This window comes from Sus scrofa, chromosome 3 (genome assembly GCF_054392235.1).
Source record: "Sus scrofa isolate SSC_HxYL_T2T_F1_AM1 chromosome 3, Sscrofa_HxYL_maternal_Yorkshire_Landrace_v2.0, whole genome shotgun sequence".
In the NCBI taxonomy this organism is placed as follows: domain Eukaryota; kingdom Metazoa; phylum Chordata; class Mammalia; order Artiodactyla; family Suidae; genus Sus; species Sus scrofa.
Genome location: NC_139385.1, coordinates 2,354,808 through 2,381,871, shown reverse-complemented (window position 1 = coordinate 2,381,871; position 27,064 = coordinate 2,354,808). Strand labels below are relative to the sequence as shown.

Sequence of the window (27,064 nt, the reverse complement as noted above, 5' to 3'; positions counted from 1 at the left end):
AACCCATATATGACACAGATGTTGAAATTATCAGGCTGGGGATTTAAAATAACTGTGATTAATATGCTAAGGGATCCAATGGAAAAGGTGTATAACATGTGATAAAAGATGGGTAATGTAAAAAGAGAGATGGAAATGCTAATAATCAAAAGGAAATGATTTAAAAAATCTGTACATCTGTAACAGAAATGAAGGATTATTTTGATGGGCGAATCAGTAGACGGAACATGGCCAAGGAAAGAAACACAGAGCTCAGAGCTCGAAAAATGTCAATTCCCAAACTGAAATGCAAAAAGAAAGAAGAATGAGGGGAAACCAGGGGCAGAATACCCCCAAAGCTGTGGGACAATTACAAAAGGTATAACATGTAATGGGAGTAACAGAAAAAGAAACATAAAAATATTTAAAATAATAATGACTGAGAACGTCTCTAAATTAATAACATACACCAAACTACAATTATAGGAAGCTTCGAGAACACCAAGGAAGATAAACACCTACATATCTACACCTAAGCATACCATATTCAAGCTGCAGAAAATCAAAGACAAAGAGAAAACTCCTGAATGATGACTGAGGAAGAAAACACTTTACCTACAGAGGAGTAAGAATGAGAATTTACATCAGAGTTCTCTTAATAAACCATGGAAGCAAAAGGAGAGAGTGGAGTGGAACATTTAATGCGTCAAAAGGAAAAAAAAAAAAAAAAAGCCTTCCAACCTAGAAATCTCTGTCCACCAAAGTTATCTTTCAACAAGAAGAAATACTTTCTTAGACAAACAAAAAGGAAGGAATTTGTTGCCAGTAGCTCTGCCTTCTAAAAAATGCTAAAAAAAAAAAAAAAAAAAAAAAGAGTTCGGTGAGAAGGAAAGTGATAAGGAGCAAAAACTCAGATCTGCATAAAGAAGGGAAAAGCAGCAGAGAAGGAATAAATGAAGATTACATTTTAAAAATACTTTATTTTTCTTATTCTTAATTGATCTGATATATAACTGTTCAAAAAATAATAGCAACAATGAACTGGGTCATTATAGCTAATAGATAAATGAAATGCATGACAGCAATGTTATAAAAGACACAGGGAATAGTCTGTTATAAGGAAGAGGTGCAGTGTTATTTGAAAGTGGAGTTTGACTAGCTGCAAACATATTTTGAAAACATAAAAAATTTCTTAAAAGAAATATAATTGACATATTAACAGAGAAGAGTAAATGGAATCACATAAAATGCTTAATTCAAAACAGAGAAGTCAGAAAAAGAAACAAAGAGAAAGACAAATGCTGTATGATATCATTCATATCTGGAATCTAATGCACAGCACAAAGGAACCTTTCCACAGAAAAGAGACTCGTGGACTTGGAGAATAGACTTGTGGTTGTCAGGGGGAGGGGGAGGGAGTGGATGGATTGGGAGCTTGGGGTTAACGGATGCAAACTATTGCTTTTGGAATGGATTAGCAATGAGATCCTGCTGGCAACTATGTCTAGATACTTACTCCACTGAGCATGACCATGGGAGAAAGAAGTATGTATCCATGTATGTGTAACTGGTCCCCATGCTGTACAGTGGGGAAAAAATTGTGTTGGGGAAATAACAAAAAGAGAGAGAGAGAGAGAGAGAAGGAGATAGAGAGAGAGAAAGAGAAAGAGAGAAAGAAAGAAAGAAAGAAAGAGAGAGAGAGAGAAAGAGAAAGAGAGAAAGAGAGAAAGAGAGAAAGAGAGAAAGAAAGAAAGAAAGAAAGAAAGAAAGAAAGAAAGAAAGAAAGAAAGAAAGAAAGAAAGAAAGAAAGAAAGAAAGAAAGAAAGAGAAAGAAAGAGGGGTGGGAGGGAGGGAGAGAGAGAGAGAGAGAGAAAGAGAGAAAGAAAGAAAGAAAAAGAAAGAAAGAAAGAAAGAGAGAAAGAGAGAGAGAGAGAGAGAAAGACCAAGAAAAAGAAAGGAAGGAAGGATTGTGAACAGAAAATTAGAAATACGGTAGCTATATAATCCAACTATAAAAAGTTATACTCAGAGAAATCTAATTTCCTATCACTTCCACCCTAGTCCCCTAAACCTTGTAGGTAATTGCTTTCATTAATTTCTGATCTCTCCTATGTGTTTACAGAAGAAAAAAATCAAATAGGTACATATATACAAAACTTAGTGTATTAACACTCTTTTGCACTTTGCTTTTTTTACATAGCAATAAATTCTGGGAAACATTCTATCAATTCTTAAAGTTCCAGCCTCCTCGTTGTTTTTGTTTTTGTTTTTTTCAGATGTTCAGTAATCTAGTATATGGAAGTATCCTAATTTATTCAGTCAGTCTCCTACTGATGGGTAGTCGGGTTGTTTCTGATATTTCGCTTGCAGAAACGAGGCTGCAGTAGCTGACTTAAAGCATATGTCATTTTGTATTTGTGGAAGTGTGTCTTCAGGGTGAATTTCTAGAAGTAGGATTGGTGGGTCAAAGAGTAGATGCTTTGTCGTTGGCGGGATACTGCCCCATTCCTTTCTGGAAGGGTCAGCTGTTTTGCACCCCCCTGCATCATCGCCTAGACTGCTGTCCAGGTCTTGAATGTTTGCCACAATGAAAGGGGAGAAATGGTACCTAAGAGTAGTTGTAATTTCTATTTCTCTTATTAAGAGTGAAGTTTAATACTTTTTCAGGGGGTCTAAAAGGGTGATTTGTGTATTGATGTTTATGAACCATGTGGTTGTGCCTTTTGCTCCTGTTTCAGTCAAGTTTGTGGTCTTTCACTCTTCCTGTATATGTTAGGGATATTAGCCCTTTATCTATGATAGAGGTTATAGTCTTCTTCCCGGATTTCTCATTTGTTGTTTGTTTTTCACTTGGCTTCCATTGATTTTTTTTTTTTCCTTTTTAGGGCCACATCTGCAGCATATGAAAGTTCCTGGGCTAGGGGTCAAATCAGAGCTGCAGCTGCAGGCCTACACCACAGCTAGATCCAAGCCGCATCTGCAATCTATACTGCACCTTGCGGCAATGCTGGATCTTCAACCCACTGAGTGAGGCAAGGGATCGAATCTGCATCCTCACAGACACTATGTCTTAACCTGCTGGGCCACAATGGAAACTTCTACATTGATTTTTTTTAATCACAAAAGGTATATTTTTCATGAAATTAAATGTGAAAGTCTTTTTATTTACATAGATTTTTAAATCATAGTTAGAAAGGGTTTTTCCATTCCAAGGTTGTAAAGGAATTTATCCATTATTTTAAAAAACATTTTGTGGTTTCATTATTTACTTATTATTTATTTTTATTTATTTATTTTTGACTTTTTGGGATGCACTCTTGGCATATGGAGCTTCCCAGGCTAGGAGTCGAATCGGAGCTACAGCTGCCAGCCTACACCACAGCCACAGAAACACCAGATCCTTAACCCTCTGAGTGAGGCCAGGGATTGAACCTGCAACCTCATGATTCTTGTTGGATTAGTTTCTGCTGCACCACGACAGGAACTCCTCATTATTTACTTTAGATTTCTAATCCATTTTGAATTATTCTAGTTTATGGTCTGAAGAATGGATTAAATTTTGATTCTATGTTGAAATACCTATCACAAAGCCATTTATTTAAAAGTCCGTCTTAGAAAGACAAATACTGTGTGACTTCACTTCTACGTAGAATCTAAAAAAATACAACAAACTAGTGAATATAAGAAAAAAGAAGCAGACTCACAGATCTAGGGGACAAACCAGTGGTTTACCAGTGGGGAGATGAAAGAGAGAGGGGAAATATACCTATGGGGGACTAAGAGGTCCAAACTATTAGGTATAAAGTGAGCTACAAGGACATACTGTTGTATTTTTTTTTTTTTTTTGCCTTTTCTAGGGCCACACCCACGGCATATGGAGGTTCCCAGGCTAGGGGTCTAATCAGAGCTGTAGCCACCAGCCTACACCACAGCCACAGCAATGCCAGATCCGAGCCTCATCTGCCACCTACACCACAGCTCATGGCAACGCTGGATCCTTAACCCACTGAGCAAAGCCAGGGATCGAACCCACAACCTCATGGTTCCTAGTCAGATTCGTTAACCACTGAGCCACGATGGGAACTCCGAGGATATATTTTGTACAACCCAGGGAATATAGCCATCATTTTATAATAACTATAAATGAAGTATAACCTTTAAAAATTGTGAATCACTATATCATATACCTGTAACTTACATAATATCATACAACGATACTTCAATTTTAAAAAAGTCTGTTTATCCCCAGTGATTTTGAGATGTCCCATTTACTCCATAACAAATGTCTGTACATCTTTGAGTATATTTCCAGATTTCCTATTGCTCTTTCTGCCTGTTTGTGCATCAGCACCACACTCTTCGCTATAGAGGCTGTATAATATATTTGAATCTCTGGGGGAGTAGTTAGACTTTATTACTCTTTTTATGGTTTTCCTATTCTTGCATGTTTTTCTTTCTATTTGAACAGTCAAATCAACTTGTCCAGCTGCAGGAAAAAAAAAAAAAACTTGGCATTTTTATGAAGAATTGACATCTTCATGTTACCGAGCCATCCTGTACAAAAAAAAAAAATAAGTGATGTCTTTCCACTTGCTCAAGTTTATTTTTGCAGAGGGATATTGGATCCTTAATTAGAAATTTTGCCACTGTGCTGAGTAGGATAAATACCAGCAAATGCACAAGGCAATTTTAGTGAAACTGCCAAGTATTAAAGATAAACAAACAGATTCGCCAGGAAGAGGATATCGATCACTCACAAAGCAAAGACAATTAGGAAGACATCTCATCAGCAACATTCGATGCCAAGAACCATAAACCTACCGAGGGAAAAAAAAAAAAAAGTCAATCTAGAATAGTATACCCAGATAAGCTATCATTCAAGGGTGAGGACAAAATAAAGATGTTTTCACACATGAAAAGATTAACAGAGTCTATTTCCACAGATGGTCCCCCCCACCCATAAGAAGGCTACTCAAGGACGTACTTCAGCAGAAAGAAACGTACATCCTGGTGAAGGATGGGGACAGAGGAAGCCAGAGTAAACAGGCACATCATCACGTGATTCAATAAGGCTTGTCTGTACAAAAAGCTATTTGTGTGTTGACCAAAAGACAGATGTGCCCTTCTACAGAGCAGTAACATGGAAAATGGGGGGGAAGGGGTGGAGTTTGCTAAGGCCCTTTTCTTGCCTGAGGGAAGAACAGAGACACTGTGTAACTTGAGGCTTTTGAGAAAAATATAAAGTACCTCCGTTAAATATTTTTGCGGATAACAAAGGAAGAAAAGAAACATAAGCCATCATTTCTGTCACCGTGAAAGAAACAAAAGAAAAGAAAGGAACAAAATCAATCCATGGAAGAAAAGAAAAGAAGGGGCAGAAACACGGCAAAGAGAAAAAATACAAAATGAGACGACAGAATTAAATCCTGATATACCTGGAATCACAATAAATGTGACTGGGTTAAACTCATATCAAGTATCAAACTGGATTTAAAACAGTTATATGTTATTTATTAAAAAAAAAGAGGCACACAAAACCAAACGACTCATCAAGGTTAATATCGCAAGGTGGCTGTTAAGTTCATTCTTTGTATCCCAAAGTTGCTTTTATCTCTTGGGCCCAGCACAGACTGTTTATTTTGGAAACAGCAGCTGGTTCGATAGACCTGTCATTTCAGTCTTTTGGGGGCTGGTTGGTCTGATTCTGCCCTGCTTCATGACCTGTCCCCCCTGTGATCAGCCTTGAATAGTTTCAGGAAAAAAGCCCAAAAAAGAGCCCTAAGGCACTCCACTGGAGACACCAACGCCCCAGGCGAGCTCATCTGGACACTCATTCTGTAAGTTGCAAAGTCCCCCAGCCACCTTGTCATTCATCCTGTTATTTTTCCAGCTTATCCAGATATCTTAATATGCCAGGACTCTGACGATGCCAAGACACAGAGAGAACCTGTGCTAAGAACAGCCTTAACCACCTCACAGGTTGTTTTGCTGTAAAACCACAAACAAACCCCCTTTGTAGGCTGGAGAAGGAGAACATCAGCTGACAGAAAACACTGCATTCCTGCTCCTTAATTAGCACATCCTGTGCTTCAAAAATGCCTCTGATGTCAGTTCTTTTGTTTTCCATTTGCAGTAATTGAGAAATGAAGGTTCCGAGTCAAGAAACAGTATCAGAACAAAAGCCAGAGCTGCGTACCAGGCATTTGGCGTGTTTTAAGTGCAGATTTCTTACAGAGTTCATTGAGGAGTCCGGGCAAAGCACGCCCACGGTGCACCTGTCTCTTTTAGCTGATATAGGAATAATTAATTACATGAAAATGACTTCCATCGGAGGTTAATTTATCTTGGCCGACAGTCACATACACACGCAGATATGTCTTACGCTGCAGTGGAGCGCAGCTTTATTTAGAACATTTTATTTATATCTTGGCTGATTTCATTCCTAAGAAATTGAGGGAGAGACAGAGGAGACGGTGCAGGAATGCAGGAAGGGAAGATTTCTCACCGTATTTTTTAAACAAAAGGGAAGAGAGGCCAATGTCACAACTGAGGGCTTGGCTTTCTCCCCAGGAGGGAGGAGAACTCAGACACTGAAGAGAGGGGGTCGAAGGTGTGCTGGGGGCGGGCGGGGAGCGGAGGGCAAGGCCAGGGGCATGGAACTGGCTGGCCTTCTGTGGGACCTGCCCAATCTTCATTTGTTTACTTCCTTCCGAGAGGTCGGGAGTGAGGCCAAAGTTGCCATCACGCTGTGCTCGAAGATAAGACCGCATATGAACACAGTGCCACAGAACCATCACGACCCCCACGTGTGACCCCGGCCTCCCCGGGAGCCAAGAGGGACCCATCCTGCCAAATTATGTCTAAACTGCATCGTGGGCTTGGCCGCGGGCAGGGCACTCGACAAGCATTATCTCATTCCATCTTCACCCTGCCTCTGAGGGGTAGGTACTGTTATTGTCCCCATTTATAGATGGGGAGACTGAGGCTCAGAGAGGTTGGGGAACTTGTTTAAAGTGGCACAGCTAGCAAATGTGTCCTTGGAGGGGTGGGTGAGATGGGGATGGGATTTTGTAATAATAACAGAAAAGACACGTATATATAAAACGACCAAGCCAGTGACGGATCTGGGTTCTGAACCCAGCACTGGGGCTGACGCTCTCAGTCTGTACTTGCAACCGGTGTGCACACCTGCCTCTCTGTTACCGTCATCATTATCATCATCATCCAGACAGGCAGTCCCGCAACAGCTCTGAAAGGGCTCATGTGTTCCTGACGTTCCCTGAGTACCTGTGCTGGGTTTGCAAATGTCAGACAGGATGGCATCGCCACCTGAGGGGTCAGGTGAGCTTCAGCCTACCCTCTGCTGCACCTGCACGTAAAGGGAACAAAGCGAGGCGTGGAGGAAGTTGTTTTAAAGAGTCCTCTCACGAGCCCCGTCCTCATCGGCAAGGGCCTCCCTCTCCCAGAGTCCCCACAGGACGGAAGTCACAGTAAGGGGTCGGCTCAGGTTCCTGGGACCCCCCCCCCCCGCCGCCAAGGCACGGGCTTGTAATAACAATAATGACAACAACAATAATAATAAATAATACAATGAATATTCCCTCCCACTGGTTTTTTTTTTTCTTTTTTCCTTTTTTGTCTTTTTAGGGCCGCCCTTGCAGCCTATGGAGGCTCCCAGGTGAGGGGTCCAATCAGAGCTGCAGCTGCCGGCCTACAGCACAGCTGACGGCAATGCCAGGTCTTTAACCCACCAAGCGAGCCAAGGGATCGAACCTGCGTCCTCATGGATGCTAGTTGGGTTAACCACTGAGCCACGACGGGAACTCAACTTCCCAGGTGTTCCTTGCTTTCTACAGCTGGCCTCTGGATCCAGATCTGCCAGCTTCATCTCTCCCCTTTACCGGCTTTGCGACCTGGGGACAGGTCATTTCTCTTCGAACTTCAGCCTCCTCCTGCATACAGTGGGGACGGCCAGGCTCATTTAAAGACGAACACGTCTTTATGTAATCCTGACTGTCTATGCAAGACTAATGCGTATGCATGATTTGATTAATTCTCACAAGAGCTCCCTTCGGCAGGTACTATCCGGATGGCCATCTTATTAGAGACGGACGCTGAAATGACAGAGGCGACTGCAACCCACCAAAGGCTCAGCCAGTGGCCGATCGGAGATTTAAACCCATTTCAGGGCGACTCCAAGGCCCAAGCTTTTACTCATAACACACCTCCAGGGTTACTGAATTAATTAGAGACGACGAATGTTAAGGGCTTAACCCAAGCGCCCCGCACACAGTAGGACCCAATCATCCACAGGGAGACGCCGCTGTTGGGTGACTGTCCTCTCGCTGGCCCCACTCAGCTCCAGGGCGAACCGCAAACCACGGGCACCGCAGGCGGCAGCCACTGTCCCCGCCCCTCCCAGCCAGGTTGAGGAGCGAGGTGAGTCACCTGCGGAAAGAGGACTGCCAAACTGATACCAATCTCAGTGGAAAAGAGGTACGGCTTTTAAAACAAAACAAAACAAGAAAGACAAAACCTGTACAGCCAGACTGCCCGGCTTCCTTCCTCGGCAGCTATCTTAATGGAATCTCAAGTTCATCCAACTCTCTCTGAGAACCTCTTGAAGGGAACAGCACCCAGGTTCCCGGCTCTGGTCTAGAAACAATGCGTTGGGTAACCAGACACTTGTGTCAACAGCCAGCTTTAGGGGACAGACCCGCCCCCTTGCCTGGGCAGCAAAAACCGGTCTTACCTTCACAGCAGGTGTCTTTCCACGCCAGCTGCCAGGAGCGGGACAGACTATTTCACGGGAATAAGGCCGTGCTGCCTCGGAGCCCTGAGTGTAGCGGGTGGTGGTGATAAAAGGCCGCCTGTGAGGTCAGGTTGCCTGGGCTGAAACCCCAGCTCAGTGACAACCTCTCGGAGCCTGAGTTTCCTCCCCTGTAAGATGGGAACAATAAGACTACCCACTTCTGCAGGGCTGTTGCTTGGATCTGATGAATCAATTCACACGTGTGCCGCGCTTGCAGCAGTGCCCGGCACGCGGCCACGGCCACGGCACTTTCAGTAGTTATCATATTTATCACAATGATGATAACAGTGAGTATTAGCTTTACTGTCACGTGCAAATAGCCTTGAACCCTCCCCATCCGTGGCGACACAGCTCATGGCAATACTGTCACAGGCAGATATGCACAATCACAAAATTTTCAGGTTTGGCGACAGCACCTGGTAGGCAGGGTCGGAGTCTGCTGTTGGGAAAAGAGCTGGCTGGGGATGAGGGTGAAAGAGGTGGTGGGGGGAGGCCAAGGGTTTGGGTATCACAGGGACCCCCCTAACAACAGGGTCTGGGGGGGTCAGGATGGACAGACCTCAGCAGAGGCCTCCCCCAAACTCAGGGGAGGCTGAGGCCAACCTCTCTGCTCAGCCTTTGCTTCCAACTCCCCCCCCCCTCCACCGAGAATCAGAGGGACCAGCCAGTTTGGGGGCACAGGGTAGAAAGGAAGGTTCCAGAAGGTGTAGGCCCACAGGGTCACGACACAGCACTAGGCGAAGGGGACAGTATTCGTAAATATCCGTAAGCCAGGAGGTATTTTAGGTGACCCCCGGGGGTGGGAATGCAGGATTTCACCGGAGCCCTGCACTCCACTGGGGAAAACACCCTGGTTAAGACACCCCCACCCTCTTGAGCTCCAGAAACAGCACAATGAAAGAAACACCCTCCCCCAACATGCTCTCCTAAGACCAAAGGGTGCTGCTGCCTTCTCTGCCTCTGACAAGGCCGGGCTCAGGACCGACCCCACGCTCCCGCCCCGACAAACACCCGTCTTTGCTTCATAAATGAGTCACTGGATTGCTTGTCCCACTGGTCACCCAAACCCCTGTTAACCCAACTTGGGTTCAATTTCCTCCTTCCTGCAGGTCCTGCAGGTCACTCTCAGGTGAGCTGGCAGACACCCCGCCCACCTCGCCCACCCTGGAGAACAGGCTGGCCTCAGGGCCAGCCGGTCGCCCACCTGCTGGCCACTCCTCTCTGTCCCGCTCCCCTTCAGATGACCTCCCCACCCCCACTCTTTCTAGCCTTGCTTTTCCATTAAAAGAAAAACCTTCCCCAACCCTGCGTGCTCACACGCTACTGTCAGGGTGTCCCCCGCACGGCAAGGCTCCCCGCACCCCCCCTTCCTGCTCAGAGAAATCCCTCCAAACAAAGTCCCGCTTTCCTAAGTCTGGACTTGGGTTTTTCGCTGGACAGAGGGAAAGCCCTTGCGTGGGAGGCCCCGAGCGTTGTGGTTTTCGGGAAGGCTCGGGTCTTTCTGGCTCGGCGGCTTCCCCCCATCACGAGGAAGCACAGGGCCCCGCCTGCGCCCCCGTTTCCACTGAGGAGCCGGCTTTGCACGGAGCCTCTTCTTCCGCATCCCCGCCTTCCCCGCAGGTCCTCCATCCTCTCCCTCCACCTCACCCCGACTCTGCCTCTTCCTGTCCCAGCTGGTCCAGGACGTCGGCCGGGATGTGGCAGCCAGGCCGCCGCACTCCCCACGTGGGCAGCGCCAGGCCCACATCGGCCCCCAGCTGCCTTCTGCATCTCTGTGACAGGGACAACGACTGGGCCTCTCCCCGACTTCCGTGACCCCGGAGGGGGCTGGCCCCCCTCCGGATTGGCTGCCCTCGGTCAGGCCCTCACCTCTGGTCCCACCTGCTGCCGGGTGAGGTCACATGATGAGAAACACAGCTGCTCCGACAGCAGAGCAGCGGGAGGTGGTTCTGTTCAAAGGTGGAGCCAGCATCAATGGGCATTGCCACTCAAGCGGACTTCAAGACAGCGGGCAAGTCTCTTTATGAACCTTAAGAACCACTCCTTGGAGGCCCGTTGTGAACGCAACCGCGGCTGCTTGATTTGTTCATTTCTCACTCTCCCAGGATATCTCCTGTTTTATCCTTTTCTGTTTTACATGCTGCATGGAGAACAACTGCAAGGGACTTCACCCCGTATGGTCCCCCTAGAGAGTTCCATGACGAGTCCAAATAAGGGGAAATCTGTCCACTACATTGCTTGGTCTGGAATAATTCTTCTGCGTTTAAAAAAAAAAAAATCTGTTTTTTGTTTGTCTTTTGTTTTTGTTTTTTCTGGGGCTGCAGCAAACAGAACCCCCCTTTTTTCGTTTCTCAATTTCAGCAGGTCAGGATGCCACGCAGTGCGCCGAGTCAGAGGAGGCTGCGCTCCCTCTGATGGGGTTGGCGGTGTGTTCAGTCATATGAAGGCAGCAGGCACAGTGAAATAATGAGGATGAGCCGTGCAGACGAGTGGCCCCGGAGGGACCAAATCAGAGGTTCCCAATCAGGGGCCCACAGACGAGGCGAGACGCCGCATTCAGGACTGACCACTGAAAGGCATGTTGCGGATGATGAAAATGTCAGGGCTCCCCGGCTCCCCGGGATTTATAATCGGCCTGCGAGGTAACACTTGTCAGCTGGTCAGTTCCTGCTGCTAAGAGGTTTTGCTTGACAGTTACTGAGGTCTTTGATAAATAAAATATAGGAAAACAGATGAATTATTACTTAATAAATGCAGTGGTGTTTGGGAGTTTTTTATAGAGTGCAGGGGTTGGAAACTGGCAGCCTATGGGGCTTCTTCTCCGTGGTCTGCGCCGGGTTTGGGGTTTGGTTTGACTTGTTGAAGCCAGCATTAGAGAGTGTAGATCCCCCCCCCCCGCCGACGCACACACAGACATACCCCTCAAAGACAGAACTACGCCTTCTCTTAAAAACTGGTCACACTGGCCACACGTCTGGGTTGGGGGTGGAAGGTCGGCAAGGGGCTGTAGCGAGTACCAGCTGCTGCTCGTGGATGGGGCAGGTGGGCGCCAGCCCCTCCCAACTTTGCAGTGGCCACTCGGTGATGGTGGCCATGCAGCAGGCACCTGCGCTGTGTCCTCTCACCTCCCACCTGGGAAGACAAGGAGCAAGAACCACGGGGCATCCTGAGTGGGCTTGTGTGTGTATGTGTCTTTTGCTTTTGCTTCCGGCACGTCTTACTCGCAGACTTTATCTACTGGCTTCTCTAGGGAGGGGCCAGCACGCTGTGCCCATGGGCCCAGTCTGGCCCAACACCTGTGTTCCTAAATAAAGTTTTATTAGGACATCCTGAGGCTCGGTTGTTTGCAGACTGTCCATGGTTTCGTTCACATTTCAGCGGCAGAGACGAGCAGCTGCACGGAGCCTGGCGGGGCTGCCAAGCCTAAAATATCTATAATTTGGCCCTGAACCAACAGTTCGCTGCCTCTGCTCTAGGCACTTGAGCTCCTGGCCCCGGGGGGGAGGGACTCACCCGACTGGCTTTTTAACCATTAATTTAATGACTTAAATTCTCTGAGCTTCAAGTGTCCCGTCTCTAAAACGGGGCAGAATGAGATTCTGTTTCCATGGGCTTGTTGGGGGAATTCAGTGAGATGAAACATGTGCCTGGTGTGCAATGGAGGTAGAGTGTTCAACATGTGGTATCTACTGATATTAGTCACGACACTGCTTCTAAAAAAGACAAAAATAACAAAACTCACTCCAAGTGTTGTTTTAATGTTAAGAGTAGTCACATGGACAAATGCCTGGTTAAGAAGATGTGGTTTATAGACACAATGGAATACTACTCGGCCATAAAAAGGAACGAAATCATGCCATTTGCAGCAACATGGATGGAACTAGAGACTCTCATACTAAGTAAGTCAGAAAGAGAAAGACAAAGACAGATATCACTTGTATCTGGAATCTAATATACAGCACAGATGAATCTTTCCACAGAAAAGAAAATCATGGACTTGGAGAACAGACTTGTGGCTGCCAAAGGGGAAGGAAAGGATTGAGATGGATGGGGAATTTGGGGTTAATAGATGCAAATAGCCTTTAAAATGGATAAGCAATGAGATCCTGCTGTACAGCACAGGGAACTATATCTAGTCACTTATGATGGCGCATGATCATGTGAGAAAAAAGAATGCATACATGTATGTGTGACTGGGTCACCTCACTGTACAGTGGAGAATTGACAGAACACGGTAAACCAGCTATAATAAAAAATAAAAATCATTGTAAAAAAAAAAAAGGAGTTGTCACATGGGAATGTCAGGACATTCCGGAGACTTCATATTCCTCCCTAAACCAAAGGGCCCCCCGGCATCTCCTGGCTGAGTCGGCGGTGGAGGGCAACACTGCCCAAGCTGCAATTTAGCTCCAGAGAAAGAACGTGATAAGGACACATGCTGGGGGCACCAGGCTGGCCAGCTCGGGCCTCTGGGTCTCCACGTCTATAGCTCCATATCCCATGTTTGTGCAAAACTCCAGAGAGACTGATGAGAAAGCTGGCACCCGGACAGCCTTTACTCAGAGCTTCAGGTGGGTCCTTTCTGCTTTCATCCACGTGCACCAGGGAAGCCTGGCCCAGGGAAGAAGCAAGTGGGGACAAGGGTTGGGGGCGGGGCTTGTATTCTTGATAGTGGGTCATGAGTGTGGAGGAACCAATGACTGAATAGAGGGTCTCCTGCCTATTTATTATTTTTTTTTCCTGCTGTACAGCAAGGGGATCAAGTTACTCTTACATGTATACATTTTTCCCCCACCCTTTGTTCTGTTGCAGCATGAGTATCTAGACATAGTTCTCAATGCTACTCAGCAGGATCTCCTTGTAAATCTATTCCAAGTTGTGTCTGATAAGCCCAAGCTCCCGATCCCTCCCACTCCCTCCCTCTCCCGTCGGGCAGCCACAAGTCTCTTCTCCAAGTCCATGATTTTGTAAGAAAAGTATTTACTTACATAGAGTCGAGGTATAAATCCCCCATCTCATCATCCCCTCCTTCCCCAGCATCACTTGCAGCACCCCGACTCCTATCACCCTTAATATCTGCAACAGCACCACTATCGTCCAACACACATTTATTGAGCACCGACTGTTAGAGTCAGCAGAGGGGCCAGGAGAGCTCCTGGAGCTTACCTTGCAGTGAGGGGAGCCAACAACCAGAACAGAGAGAACAGGAGCTAATGCTGTGCAGGGAAGCGAGGTGGGGTGCTGTCGGGGAGTAATCAGGGAAGCACTTTCTTTTCCAGGGGAGCCACTTGAGCAGCGACCTGAAAGATGCGTGGAAGCATCTGTGAGGATCGGGGGGACCAGCGCCGAAGGTAAGGAAGGGGGCAAGTTCAAAGGTCACATGGCAGCCCTGGCATGTTAGAAGGAGGTCACTGTGGCTACAGCCTTGTGGTCCTTGACCAGCATCCAGGTCACCCGGGGGCTTGTCAGAAATGCAGAGCTTGGTCCCCGCCAAGAGCCCGTTGGGTCAGGACCAGCATGTTCATGAGACCCGCAGGTGATCTGCGTGCACATCCCAGCTGGAGAAACCCTGGGACAGAGCACAGCCGGACAGGCGCAAAGGGGCTGCAGAACAAGGATGGGGAGGGAGACAGGACCCAAAACACACAGGGCCACCCCTGCCAAGGCAAAACGGGTGAGAGGCCACCCTCTGTCCTTTGTGGCTTGTGTTCTATGATTCCAATCACCCAAAAAGTATTGACTGAGTGTGCCCTTTCCGTGAGGTACTACTCTAGACGTGGGGCAGGGGTGTGCTGGTTAGTGTTTAACAACTGGCTCTATGGGAGGAATTCCATCAGTACTTCCATCTGTGTTAAGACAGAAGGAGAACAACAAAGGCACACACTGGAACTTCACCTCTTCCTCCGTGACCCGAGCCACCGCTTGGCTGGGTCTGATAACAGCTACCAAATACTGGAAGACTATTTCTTTAATTCTCTGTGCTATTGTCAATTTAACACAACACACGTTTAAGTTTAATCTACCCTATCAACCTTTTGGGCTTAAATCTGGATGATCGACCAAACAATACACCAAGCTCTGATCTGTAGTGTGTGCTGATTCCTGTGGTGTAAATACTCCCACCACAGGTGGCGTCAAGCTGCCAATACGACGTCGCACAGCACCGTGCTACACAGGGTGTCCACCCTCCAGATAAAGAGATGTGAACAACCCCAAGAGCAGAGCTAAGAGTACAATCACTAGGAAGTGATGAGTTTTGAGTATTCATTATCTTTGAAGTATAACAAAGTTTTTATAATTTAATTTTTAATAATGTCTATATTTAACCACCAGCTTACAATATTTCTTAAAATGTAACAGTTGGCTCTCCCAAGCTGGAGGAGGAGCTGGCTCCAAGTGTGGTCCATGACCAACATCTGTGTCACCTGGGGGCTTGTCAGAAAAGCAGAGCATGGTCCCCTCCATGGGCCTGTTAGGCCAGTGCTGGGTGGGGATTTTAATCATGCACGGGGCAGAGAGAGCCCATCTTTTGACCTTACAGCTTCGTGAGGGATCGTGTGCTTTATTAAACCCAGCATCCACTTGTCAAAAGGCAGAGGGTGGGAGATGAAATGGTCCCACAGGTTGTTCCAGCCTCCAGTCTGGTCCAGGAATGCCTCTTCTTCAGGGTCCTCCCCAAGAACCCAGACTCCAGAGCTCCTGTGATGCCCACCTCCCTCCACACAGTGAGATACCCACCAGGACAGGAGAGGAAGAGGAACCAGGAGACTGGAATGAAGAGTATTTTGCAGAGAGAACCCTAGGGAATAATCACCTTGACGGACCCTTCCCAGATCTGGGCCACCACATGCAGGAGACAATGGCAGGGCGTGTAAGGTCTTGAAGAAGGGCCCAGCCTAGACTGAGGTCAAAACTCTTAGGCCTGGAGCCAGGAAGGGAACTACCTTAGACATCGATTACCTACCATGGGCAGGTTGAATGGTTCATGACGCACCTTTGACCCTCAAACAACCTGGTGGGGTTGGCATCTTTGCCAGTGTCAACTGATGGAGAAACAGAGGCTCAGAGGGATTGAGGAGCTTACCCAAGATCACACAGACACAAGATGGCAGGGCTGAGACTCAAACACAGGACGTGCACAGCCCTTTGCCCGTCTGGAAAAGGCGCCAAGGACACAGGAGACCCACGTCTCCTGATTGATGACACTGGGGCCACGCCAATAGGCAGTCCTGTCCCAGGCCCCTAAGTGAGGCAGGGCCATTCCTGGTTGTCTGGAATGGCTCTCTCTACCCACTCCGGGTCCCCTTTATGGCTCGTTCCTTCCCTCCCAGGTTCAGTGTTATTTCCCTTTTGTGATTGTTTTCCTGGAAATGCTGCTGGAGACACCACCCCTGTCCCAGCCACCATCCTTGTGACATTCAATTATCCTGGTTTATTAGGCTCTTTAAAGCTACTTTACTGCTCTCTCCTTGCCATGACCCTAATCTTCATTTACCTCTGGCTTTCTCCGGGGTTATTGATCATCAAGAGAAAGGTTGCCACAGACGCAAAAGAAACAGGGACACGGGCACGAGAAGGCTGCCTTCTTCCTGGCTGTCAAGTTTGCTTCTACCAACAGCACATTGATAGATGGGGGTGGAGGGGCCTCAGCCTGTATCCTGTCTCTTTTCAAGCTCCTACTTACCAGACCCTCGATTCAGAAATAACAACCATATAATAACATTCTCTACTAGTTTAAGATTTCCCAGTGCCCTTTCATATGCGTAAACATCTTAGTTAATTCTCAAAACAGTTCTGAAGTGCAGGTGTGTCATTATGCCCATTTACAAGTGAAGAAATGGAGAGAACAGAAAGGATGTGCCTGAACTTCCCACCCTGGACAAGATAGTGAATCCTCATTCCTCCCGGGTCCTCCTTCTTACAACTGAAAATCCCTGGATGTTACAGAGCAAAGAAACATAACAAGAGTTCCCCTCTCCCCTCTCCCCTCTCCCAGTGGGTGTCAGCAGGGCTTCTACTCCCTACCTGCAACAACAAAGCAGAGGGATCCAGCTCTTCGCTCTTTTCCCATCCCTGTGCCAAGGAAGCCAAGCACAGGGCTCAGAGCTGATAAGGTGGTGTGAGCTGGTTCTCCACTCTCACTGGAAAGGTGTCAGCAGAGCCCAGGGGGACGCTAACGGCCATCTACCCAGCTGCAATGAGGCAGTGAGAGTGAGCATTCACCACTGCCCAGATGGTGTCAGGGGATTCAGTGGGAAGCTGATCATACAACCCATCCAGCCTTCATACTACATCTCAATGGGAGCTGCCTGCTCAAAAAGAAAAACGGAACAGGAGCAAGGGTCTCGTAAGATAATACTCCAAATGTCCAGGATAGAATGGAAAAATCACCCCCAGGATCAAGAACCAGGAAAATCACAACTTGGATTAACAAAGACACTCAACAGGGATCAATACAGAAATGAATCAGAGGTTGGGATGATCAAGAATGCAAAGGCAGCTGTCATAAAAATGCCTCGGCAAGCCCTCATGAATTCTTTTGAAACAAACAAAAATAGAAACTCTCAGTGAAGAAACAGAAGTTATAAAAAGAAGACCCAAACAACAAGGTCCTACTGTAGAGCACAGGAAACTATATTTAATATCCCATGACAAACCGTAAGGGAAAAGAACACGAAAAAGAATATATACGTGTAGCTGCATCACTTTGCTGTACAGCAGAAGTGAGCACACTGCAAATCAACTACAATACTTTTTTAAAAAATGACACATCAAAGTCATGTGAAAATAAACACAGCCATAAAAATAGAGGCAAATTAAAAAAAAAAAAAAAAAAAGGAACACCAAATGGAAATTTAAAAGCTGAAAAACACAATCACCAGGAGGGAAAAAACCCAAAAACCTCACAGGTTGGGCTCAACAGACGAGGGGAGATGACAAAGGAAAGACTCAGCAAACTTGGGGACAGAGTAATAGAATTTCCCAGTGTCAACAACAGACAGAAAATAAGCTGAAAAAAAGACAAAAGATCCTCTGGGTCCTTGAGACAGTAAGAAAAGAATTAACATTCCTATCTCTGAGTTTGAAAAAGAAGAAAGAGTGGGAATGAAAAAGTATTCAAAGAAATCATGGCTGAGAACTTTCCCGGGTGGAGGAAGACATAAACTACAGGTTCAAAGCCCTGACTCGATTTCAAACTGGATAAATGTAAAGACGCTCACATAAAAACTACATTTCCGCAAATTAAGACAAAGAAAAACTATTGGGAGCACTAAGAAACAATACATAACTTACCAGGAAACATCCACTTGAATGATGGCAGATTTCTCATCTGAAACTATGGAGGCCAGAAAGAAGTGGTTTGACATTTTTCAAGTGCTATAAAAAGAACTATGAACTGCAAAATCGGCTTGGCAAAAATATCCTTCGGAAATGAAGGGAAAAAGAGACATTCTCAGATGAAGTCAAACCAAGAGCATTTATTGTCAGCAAACATACTCTTAAAGACTGGGTAAAAGACGTGGTCTAAACAGAAACTTTGTAAAATATAACGTCTGGTTTTTTACCGAGAATTTCTATTTTTTCATTTGTTTCAAGAAAGCTTAGAACTTCAGAAAGAAAAAAAAAAAAAGAACTTTGGGATGTGCAGAAATAAGGATACATATAATAGATTATAACTCTCATGATGAGTATCCTAAATTGTATTTGATAATTGAAGCAAAAACTATAACATCTGATGTGATATCCATGTATGTAGAGAATATTCTTAAGACAATTATATATATAACCATATAAGTATATACACATATATTATATATATGTGTGTGTGTGTGTGTGTATATATATATACATATTTTTTAATGAGAAGGTTAAAGGGAACTGAGTGGAAGTAACATTCTTACATCTTACTCGAGTGGTAAAGCATTAATTATAATAGACTACAAAAATTGTGTGTGTGCGTGTGTGTGTATATATATATATATATATGAATCCCCACAGCAATCAATAATTTTATACAATCTCGTCCAGAAAACAGAAGAGAAAGTAACACTTACGGCTCATTTTATAAGGTTAATATTACCCTGACACCGAACCCAGATAAAGATAGTTAAAAAAAAAAAAAAGAAAAATCCAAGCCACTATCTCTCATGAATTTAAATGCAAAGCTCTTAAACAAAAATTTTAGCAAATTGACTTTCTCTTTCTGATTGACTTCATTTACTATGAGAATCTCTAGTTGCATCCATGGTGCTGAAAATGGCCTTACTTTGCTGTACAGCAGAAATTGAAGGAACACTGCAAATCAGCTACACTTTAATAAAAAAAAATTTTAATCTTAGCAAAGTGAATTCAGTTAATTATAAAAAATAATCATATACCATAAATAAATGGGATTTTATTCCCGGGATGCAAGGCTGGTTCAATATTAAAAAAGAAAAAATCAATGTAATCTACCATATTGATAGGCTAAGGAAGAAAAAAATCCTATGACCATATCAACCTACGCAGGAAAAAAACCCAAGTCGGGCAAAATCCAACATGCATGCGTTATAAAAGCTCTCAGAAAACTAGGATTAGAGGGAACATCCTCAACTTGATAAAGAACACGCGCCAAGAGCTTCAGTTAACACCACTTAATGGCAAAATACTAAATGAGAAGTTTGGAAACAAAAGAAGGATAGCTTTGCTCACCACCTTATTTGCTACAGTACTGGAGGTTCTAGCCAACACAATAAAGCAAGAAAAGGAAATAAAAGATATATAGCTTGGAAGAGAAGAAATAAAACTGTCACTGTTTACAAATGACACATGACTGCCTATGGAGAAAATCGTAAGAAGTCTACCAAAAAGCTCATAGAACTAATAGGTGAGTTCAGCAACATCCCACAATGAAAGAACAACCAACAGATTCTGATCCCATTTCAGTGTCCAAACAGTGAACGTGTGATAAATGAAACTACAAACATTTACCGTGGTTGTAAAGAAAATGAAATTGGTATAAATCTAATAAAACGTGTACCTGATCTTATTCTGAATGTTACAAAATACTAACAAAGTAAATAGAAAAAAAGCCTAAATAAATGGAGACATATACTACGTTCACAGCTTGGAAGATTCAACATAGTAAAAGATACCAAATCTTCCCAAATTGATCCATGGTTTTCATGCAAGTACTGTCACAATCCCAGAAAGATTTTTTTACAGCTAAGAAGATTCTAAAGTTTTTATGGAAAATCACAGGACCCTGAAGTCTTTTTTTTTTTTTTTTCCCAGCCACATCCTTGGCATATGGAAGTTCCCAGGCCAGGGATCGACTCTGAGCCACAATAGCAATGTATGCCACAGCTATGGCAACTCCAGATCCTTAACCCTCTGTACCACAGTGGGAACTCCTGAAAGTATTCTTGAAAAAGACTTAATTGGGAGAAATTTCTCTAATAATGAGGCTTGCTTTATAAGGTAGTTACAGTAATCAAAACTGTAGTTTTGGCAGAGGGATTTGGTACACAGATCAGTGGAACAGAATAGAGAGCCCAGAAATGAACTCACAAATGCCCAACTGATTTTTTGGAAAAGGGAGAAGAGCAATTCAAGGGAAGAAGGAGAGTCCACTCAACAAACAGTGCTGGAATAACTGGACGCCCAAAAATGAAAACAAAAGGGACCTCTATCCAAGCCTCACGCTTTGCACAAAAATTTACTCAAAATGGGTCATGGACTTAAATGTTTTTTACAATTACAGCTGACCCTTGAACAATGTTGGGAGTTAGAGATGCCAGCCCTCCAGCCAGTCGAAAATCTGTGTAGAGCAAATCCATTTACAGACAGCCCTTTGTACAGGAGTCTCCTCTGTATTTGGTCCTCTGACAACTCACCCAACTGAGGATTGTGTGGTACTGGAGTCTTTATTTTATTATTTTATTTTATTTTTTGTCTTTCCTAGGGCCGCACCCACGGCATATGGAGGTTCCCAGGCTAGGGGTCCAATTGGAGCTGCAGCTGCCACCCTACACCACAGCAATGTGGGATCTGAGCCGCATCTGCGACCTACACCACAGCTCATGGCAACGCTGGATCCTTAACCCACTGAGCAAGGCCAGGGATGAACCCACAACCTCATGGTTCCTAGTCGGGTTCGTGAACCACTGAGCCACGACGGGAACTCCAGGTACTGTAGTCTTTATGATTGAAAGAAAAATCTGCTTGTAAGAAGACCCTCGAAGTTCAAACCTGTGTTATCCAGGGCCAACTGTATACAATCCTTAGAAAAAAAATAGGAGAAAATCTTTGCAATATGGGGGCAGCCAAAGAGTTTATTGAGGGAATTCCCTGGTGGTGCAATGGGTTAAGGATCTAGTGTTGTCCCTGCTACCGCTCAGGTCCCCTGCTGTGGCGTGGGTTCAATCCCTGGCCCAGGAACTTCCATATGCCACAGATGCAGGCAAAAATAAAGTTTACTGAAAGCACATTTAATAGAAGAAAAAATTGGTTCACTGCAGTTCATCATAATTTAAAACTTTGCTCTGTTGAAAGACCCTCTTTAAAGGATGAAAAGACAAGCAGTGGACGGAAGGGAAATATTTGCAAACTACATGTCTGACAAAGCACTCATAGCTAGAACATAAAAAAAAAAAGTCTCAAAATTCACAGTAAATACACAATCCAATTAGAAAATGGGCAAAGGGCAGGAAGCCCCATCTCACCAACGAGGATATAGAGAAGGCAGCAAGAACAGGAAAAGATATCTACCCCACGAGTCAGCAGGGAAACGCAACCCAAGCCATAAGGACCAACACTCCCTGCCTATCCGAAGGCGCGAATAAGAAGCAGTGCTAAGATCAGGCGAGGAAGGATGCGGAGAGAGAATCACTCCTACAAAGCCGATGGGAACACAGCACCACAGAACAGGCCCTCTGGGAAGGAGTGTGGCGCTTCCTTATAAAACGAAACACGTGCTTCTCACTCGACCCAGCTACTGCCCTCCCGGGCACTTATCCCAGAGAAATTAAAACTTATGTTCACACTAAAATCTATACAGGAATGGTCACAGCAGCTTCTTCTTAATAGCCCCAAACTGGAAACAACCCAAATGTCCTTCAAAGGGTGGGTGATTCAGCAAATGGCAATGCGTCTGCACCACAGAACCCGCTCCAGAAATAAAAGGAAAAAACGAGCGATACATTCGCGAACTTGGACGGATCTCAAGAGCATTGTGTTGAGTGATAAATCCAAAACTTGAGAGGTGACGTAGCTCATGATTCCATTTTTATAACCCTCTTGAAATGATAAAATTAGAGGTGGAGATTAGTGCTTGCCAGGGCCTTCCGAGGAGTGGGGGAAGGAGAGGTGGTTCTGGCTTTAAAAAGGCAGCACGAGGGATCCTTTTCATGGAATTGTGTCGACTGTGGTTGGCAGTGGTCACACATCCCACACGTTATAAAACCACATGGAACTGAATACACACATACACACATGCAAACGAATGCTTGTAAAACGGGAAGAGCTGAGTAACATTGGTGGGTCAGAGCCACGGCCCCTTCCTGCTGGGATTTTGTTTTCTTTGCTTTTTATGGTTGCACCTGCAGCCTAGGGAGGTTCCTGGGCTAGGGGTCGAATCAGAGCTGCAGCTGCTGGCCTACGCCACAGCCACAGCAATGCCAGATCCGAGCTTCATCTGCAACGTACACCGCAGCTTGAGGCAATGCAGATCCTTAACCCACTGAGCCACAGCGGGAACTCCCTCGCTGGGATACTGTAATAAGTCATGCAAGTCGGTATCACCGAGGCAGAGTAGGTGAAAGGTACCCAGGATCCTTCTGCTTGTTTCTTACAACCACCTGCCTCTTCACTACAGTCTAAAGGTTTTTCTAAAAGGTTACACCTGTGTGATACGGACCAGGGACTCAAAGTTACATCACTCCTGATGCTCCTGCTAAATGGAAGATGTGCTTCTGGGTGAGTCAGAGGACACAGCGTTGGAAATGCCCAGAACTTGCACGCTCGTGTCTCTCTCCGGGAAGGAGATGCGGGGTTGGTTGGTAGGGAACGGGGGTGGGGGTGGGGGCAGGCCATGCCAAACACACCAGCAGAGGTTCCTGGGGCAAGTGAGAAGTGCCACGTGGTGGCAGAGACAACCAAACGCAAGGGAGTCAGACACGGGGAAGACCCCAAGCCAGGAGGGTCTCAGGAAGCTTCGTGGAAGAGGCAGTTCTCAACAAGCTTGAGGCGGGCTTGACCCACCCACCCACTTCTAGTGAACAGATGACAGCGAAAGTGGCGGATGTCCTTCTGAGATGAGCTTACAAAAGTCTGATGGCCAGCTTGATAGCTCCCCTTCCCCTCCCCTCCCTCTCTCCTCCTGACAAGCCAGCTCGCCCCACCCCATGAACGGTCCTATGGCAAAGTTATGTGCCAAGAGCCTGGGGACTGGCTCTAGCCAAGAGCCTCAGAGGAGCAGAATTCTCCCAGGAACTGTTCATCAAGCCTGGCAGCGGATTCCATCCCAGGTAAACTTTGCTCTGACGCCGCCCACCCCCACTGCAAGATTCCAAGCCAGAGGATACAGCTAAGCCACGCCTTGATTCCCAACCCATGGAGAGGGTGAGAAAATAAAAGCATGCTGTTTTAGGCTGCTTAGTTGGGGAGTGATTTGCTGTGCAGCAAGCAGTAACTAATATAGGAGATGATATTTCTCATTATCCAGCAGGTTAACCCTGGCTGGTTCCCCTGGTGTCTGCAGAGTCCCAAAAGAGAGAGCAGAAGCATGCAACCTCATGGGGTTTAGAATCGGCACGTGTCACCTCCACCCAACTCTACTGGCCAAGGCAAGTCTCGGAGGATTCAGCAGGTGGGGAAATGGATGCCACCTGTGGATGGCAAACACCTGGTGGTCATGGTGCAAGGACGCCTGGATACAGCTCTGCAAACCGTCAAAAGCCCGCAGTGGTCAGAAGGCGGATGTCGGAGCGGCTGTGAGACACACAGGGTGACAGCAGGCTCAGAGGCAAAGTCCAGTGGGTGGGGTGAGTGGGACCTGGCTCCAGTCCCCCCCAGACCACTGCAAACCCTCCTCCTTCCCTCTAATCCCTTCCTTACGTTATAGACTGAAAGGAGCTTGCCAGCAGGCCACCTTCGAACCCTCCACAGCTCCCCAGGCAGACAGGACAAAGCCCTGCAAAGCAACACCGCAGTTTGGCCCTGGCCAGCCTCTTCTGCCCCCTGCCCAAATCTCCCCACCCTCGACCCCCAACTGTCCCCGATGCCTTGCAATGCTTTGGGGCAGCTCTCTGTGACCTCCTGCAGCCCCTGGACCTGCTGCGTCTGTGCAACACAGAGTAGTCTGATCTCCAAAGACCAGAACCTCATCGCTGACAAGAGTTGCTGGAAAGCGGCAGTGAATTCCCAGAGCCACCTGGGAACCAACATCCCCCAGAGGCAGCCTTTTCCGCCGCAGCCCCTCACTCCGCGGTGGGACCCTCTGAGGCAGGTGCCCTGCACCACTTCCCAGATCTCCCTGTGGGGTTCAGCGCCCCCGACCCCTATCCCAGCTGCCCACGTGGTGGCCAGCTTAGCCATAGCCGCCTGCTGGGCTGCCTTCCATGCCTGTGTCACTTCCCGCCCTCACCTCACATCCCAAAGACTCGTCCTCTTACCTTGAGGCCGTGACACGACTCGTGCTGTCCCCTTCAGGTCTGTCCTCCAAAGTCAACTGGGAGGTGTCCTCTAGGAGCCCTTCCCCGTCACCCTGCAGCCCCTGACCTTGACCCGTCTGAACCAGGCAGGTGCGAGGGTGGGGGCGGGGGAGGAGGGCAGGAGGAGGTCCCGCTGTCCCCACCTCCGGGGGCTCTGTCACCTTGCCATAACACTGTCAGTGGCTCAGGGGACCGAACCGCCCCACGAGCGGGTTCCCCGTCCGCGTTGTGAGCTTGAGGAGCGGGCCCCGAGCAAAGGCTGCTGGTCCACTCTCAGCACAAAGGCTGGAAACATTCAGCGACTCCCGACCCGAGAGGCACCGACAGCGTCCAGGACGCTGAAGATTCCTGGGCTGCTTCTCTGCCCTCGCCCCACCGTCTGGAAACGCCGCCACCCTGCTCGTCGAATCTTCTGGGCTGGGTCAGTGCACACATCCGGGGCCTCCGACCTGACCTCGCAGGCGGGGCCAAAGCGTAAGCAGGGGTCACGCACGCTGCTGCCTGAGCCTCTGAAAAAAATCCCCCCACGAGGGTTTGCGCCAGGGACGGGGTGGGGGCTGCGTCTGAAATTCTGCAGTTTTAACGGTGCAAAACTCAGCTCTGCAAAGGCTGGCCCGGGAGGACAGGGCCCTGGGGGCGGGGGTGGGTGGTAAGAGGCCCCCGCCGTCCACGCTCAGCATCCCGTCTGTGGGCCTCGCTCTATGATGAAGGCACTCTTGGAAGCCTGGCTTTCCTCTCCCGACCCCCGCACACATCCCCTCCCTGACTCTCCCCCGCAGCTTCGCTTTCCCCCTCCGCCCCCAAGAAACTGACCTGCCTCCCGTCTCTCTCCTCACACTCGTTCCCTGGCTGGTCCCCGCCCCTGAGGGCTCCCCCATCACTGCCAGGACCCCGATGTCCGTTCTCACAGGCTCTCCAAGTAGGTCCCACGAGTCAAGTTAAAAGTTAACACAGCTCAGGACGGAACCGTCGGGGCATGGCCCCTCCCCCCAGCGCCCCTCCCACCTGCCCTTCCAGGTGCCCTCTGGCCTTGCCTGTGCCGCCACCTGCACCCAGCCACACTGCCCCCACCCCTGCTGGCTGGGCAGGAGGATGGGGAGCCTCCTGGTTCCTCCACCTGGGCCACAAACAGTCTCAGTCCTGCACACGCGCTGATTGCCAGCGTCCTCTGGGGCCGGGTCACAGGATGCTGAGCAGTGAAAATGACCCGGGTACAAGTGTGTGAATGAATCCCTGAGGGACCAAGGAGCGACGTGATGCATGTGGCTTTTGTAAAACACCATCTCACAGTCCGGGCTGCCCTACGCTTGCTCCTGGACAATCATTGCATTTCTGCACTGTGTGGGGGTGAATTTCGTTTCCACTCCGCTTCCCTGAGGGCTGTAGACAAAATTGCAATTTAGATTCGATCAATAACCGTCTATTGAGAGTCTATTCTTTGCCTGAAGATCGTGGGCATTGTGGGGACACAAAGGGAGACTACGTGGGAGGAGCTTACCATGGAAACGTCTCCGTTCCTGCTCAGGGGTATTTACCTTGGCCGGGAAAACAAACAACAGGAACAATGGAGGGAGGAAAGAGAGAAAACAAAGAGAATGTCCTGGGTTTGCAGAGACGACAAAGTTCTGTGTGGGCAGGTCTGATTTAGGGGGTTCTGTCTCTGCTCTTCCTCCAGCTTCTGCTGACTAAAATTCCACCATTAAAGATCTCTTCCTCTGATTAAACTTTGCCCTCCCTCTGCCAGTTCTTCTTCTTTAAAAAATAAAAATAAAAATAATTCTAGAAAGCGAAGCTATGCCCTTGCTCCCTTAAAACAGAAATGACACATGCATGTGTGCATTTGACATGCATGCCAGCTAGTAGTTGCCTGAAGCATTGTGTTGAGAAACCTCAGGGGCTCTATCTGGCCTGTAATGCAGTGGATCTCTTGTTGATTAGTTATGTCTGCCGTGGGTGCAAGAAGGGAAGAGAGGGTTTACCCCACACCCCCCAGCACACACACACTGCCCCAGGTGGTGGCAGGAGTGGCTGGAGGAACACTAAAAACCTGCTAGCCGGGCCACCGAAGGAGGGACTTAAGAAGAAAGCCTCCTTAGTGCTCATCACATCAGGTCACCCTCTGGTCTGTCCAGGCTCTGAGAAGCCTGCAGCAGGAAGCCCAGGGCCCCGTCCTGCTCTCGGAGCTGTCCCAGATGTCAACCCACCTGGCCTTCCAGCCACATACTTTCTGTTCCAGCCTCACTGAACTGTTCCTCCCAGCTTTTGAAGGCACAATCACACACACACAGCGTTGTATATATTGAGGTTGCCCGATGTGGTTTTCGAAAGCTATACAGGCAGTGGTTTACTGTGTGTTTACGATGTGGCGTGACCGCCACAATCAAGTTAATCCATCCATCACCTCATGTAGTTACCTTTTTGTGTGTGGTGTGGTGGAAACCTTTAAACCCTCAGCCACTGCCCAGTATAGCTACGGTGCCATTCACTGCCTCACCATGCTGCACATTCGCGCCCAGAGTTATTCTTTTAACTGGAAGCTTCTCCCGTCTCCCGTGGTAACCACTGTTCCACCCTTTGGTTC

General features: G+C 47.2%; 1 long non-coding RNA gene across 1 annotated transcript; it reads right to left on the bottom strand.

Annotated features, from left to right (window-relative positions):
* Positions 1-7,590: 7,590 nt before the first annotated feature.
* Positions 7,591-25,087, bottom strand: LOC146404326 (uncharacterized). The gene is made up of 3 exons (XR_014840041.1): positions 24,445-25,087; positions 13,958-14,091; positions 7,591-11,923 (listed from the first exon to the last, which is right to left on the bottom strand). It is a non-coding gene; the product is annotated as an uncharacterized LOC146404326 (long non-coding RNA).
* Between the last annotated feature and the right edge of the window lie 1,977 nt (positions 25,088-27,064).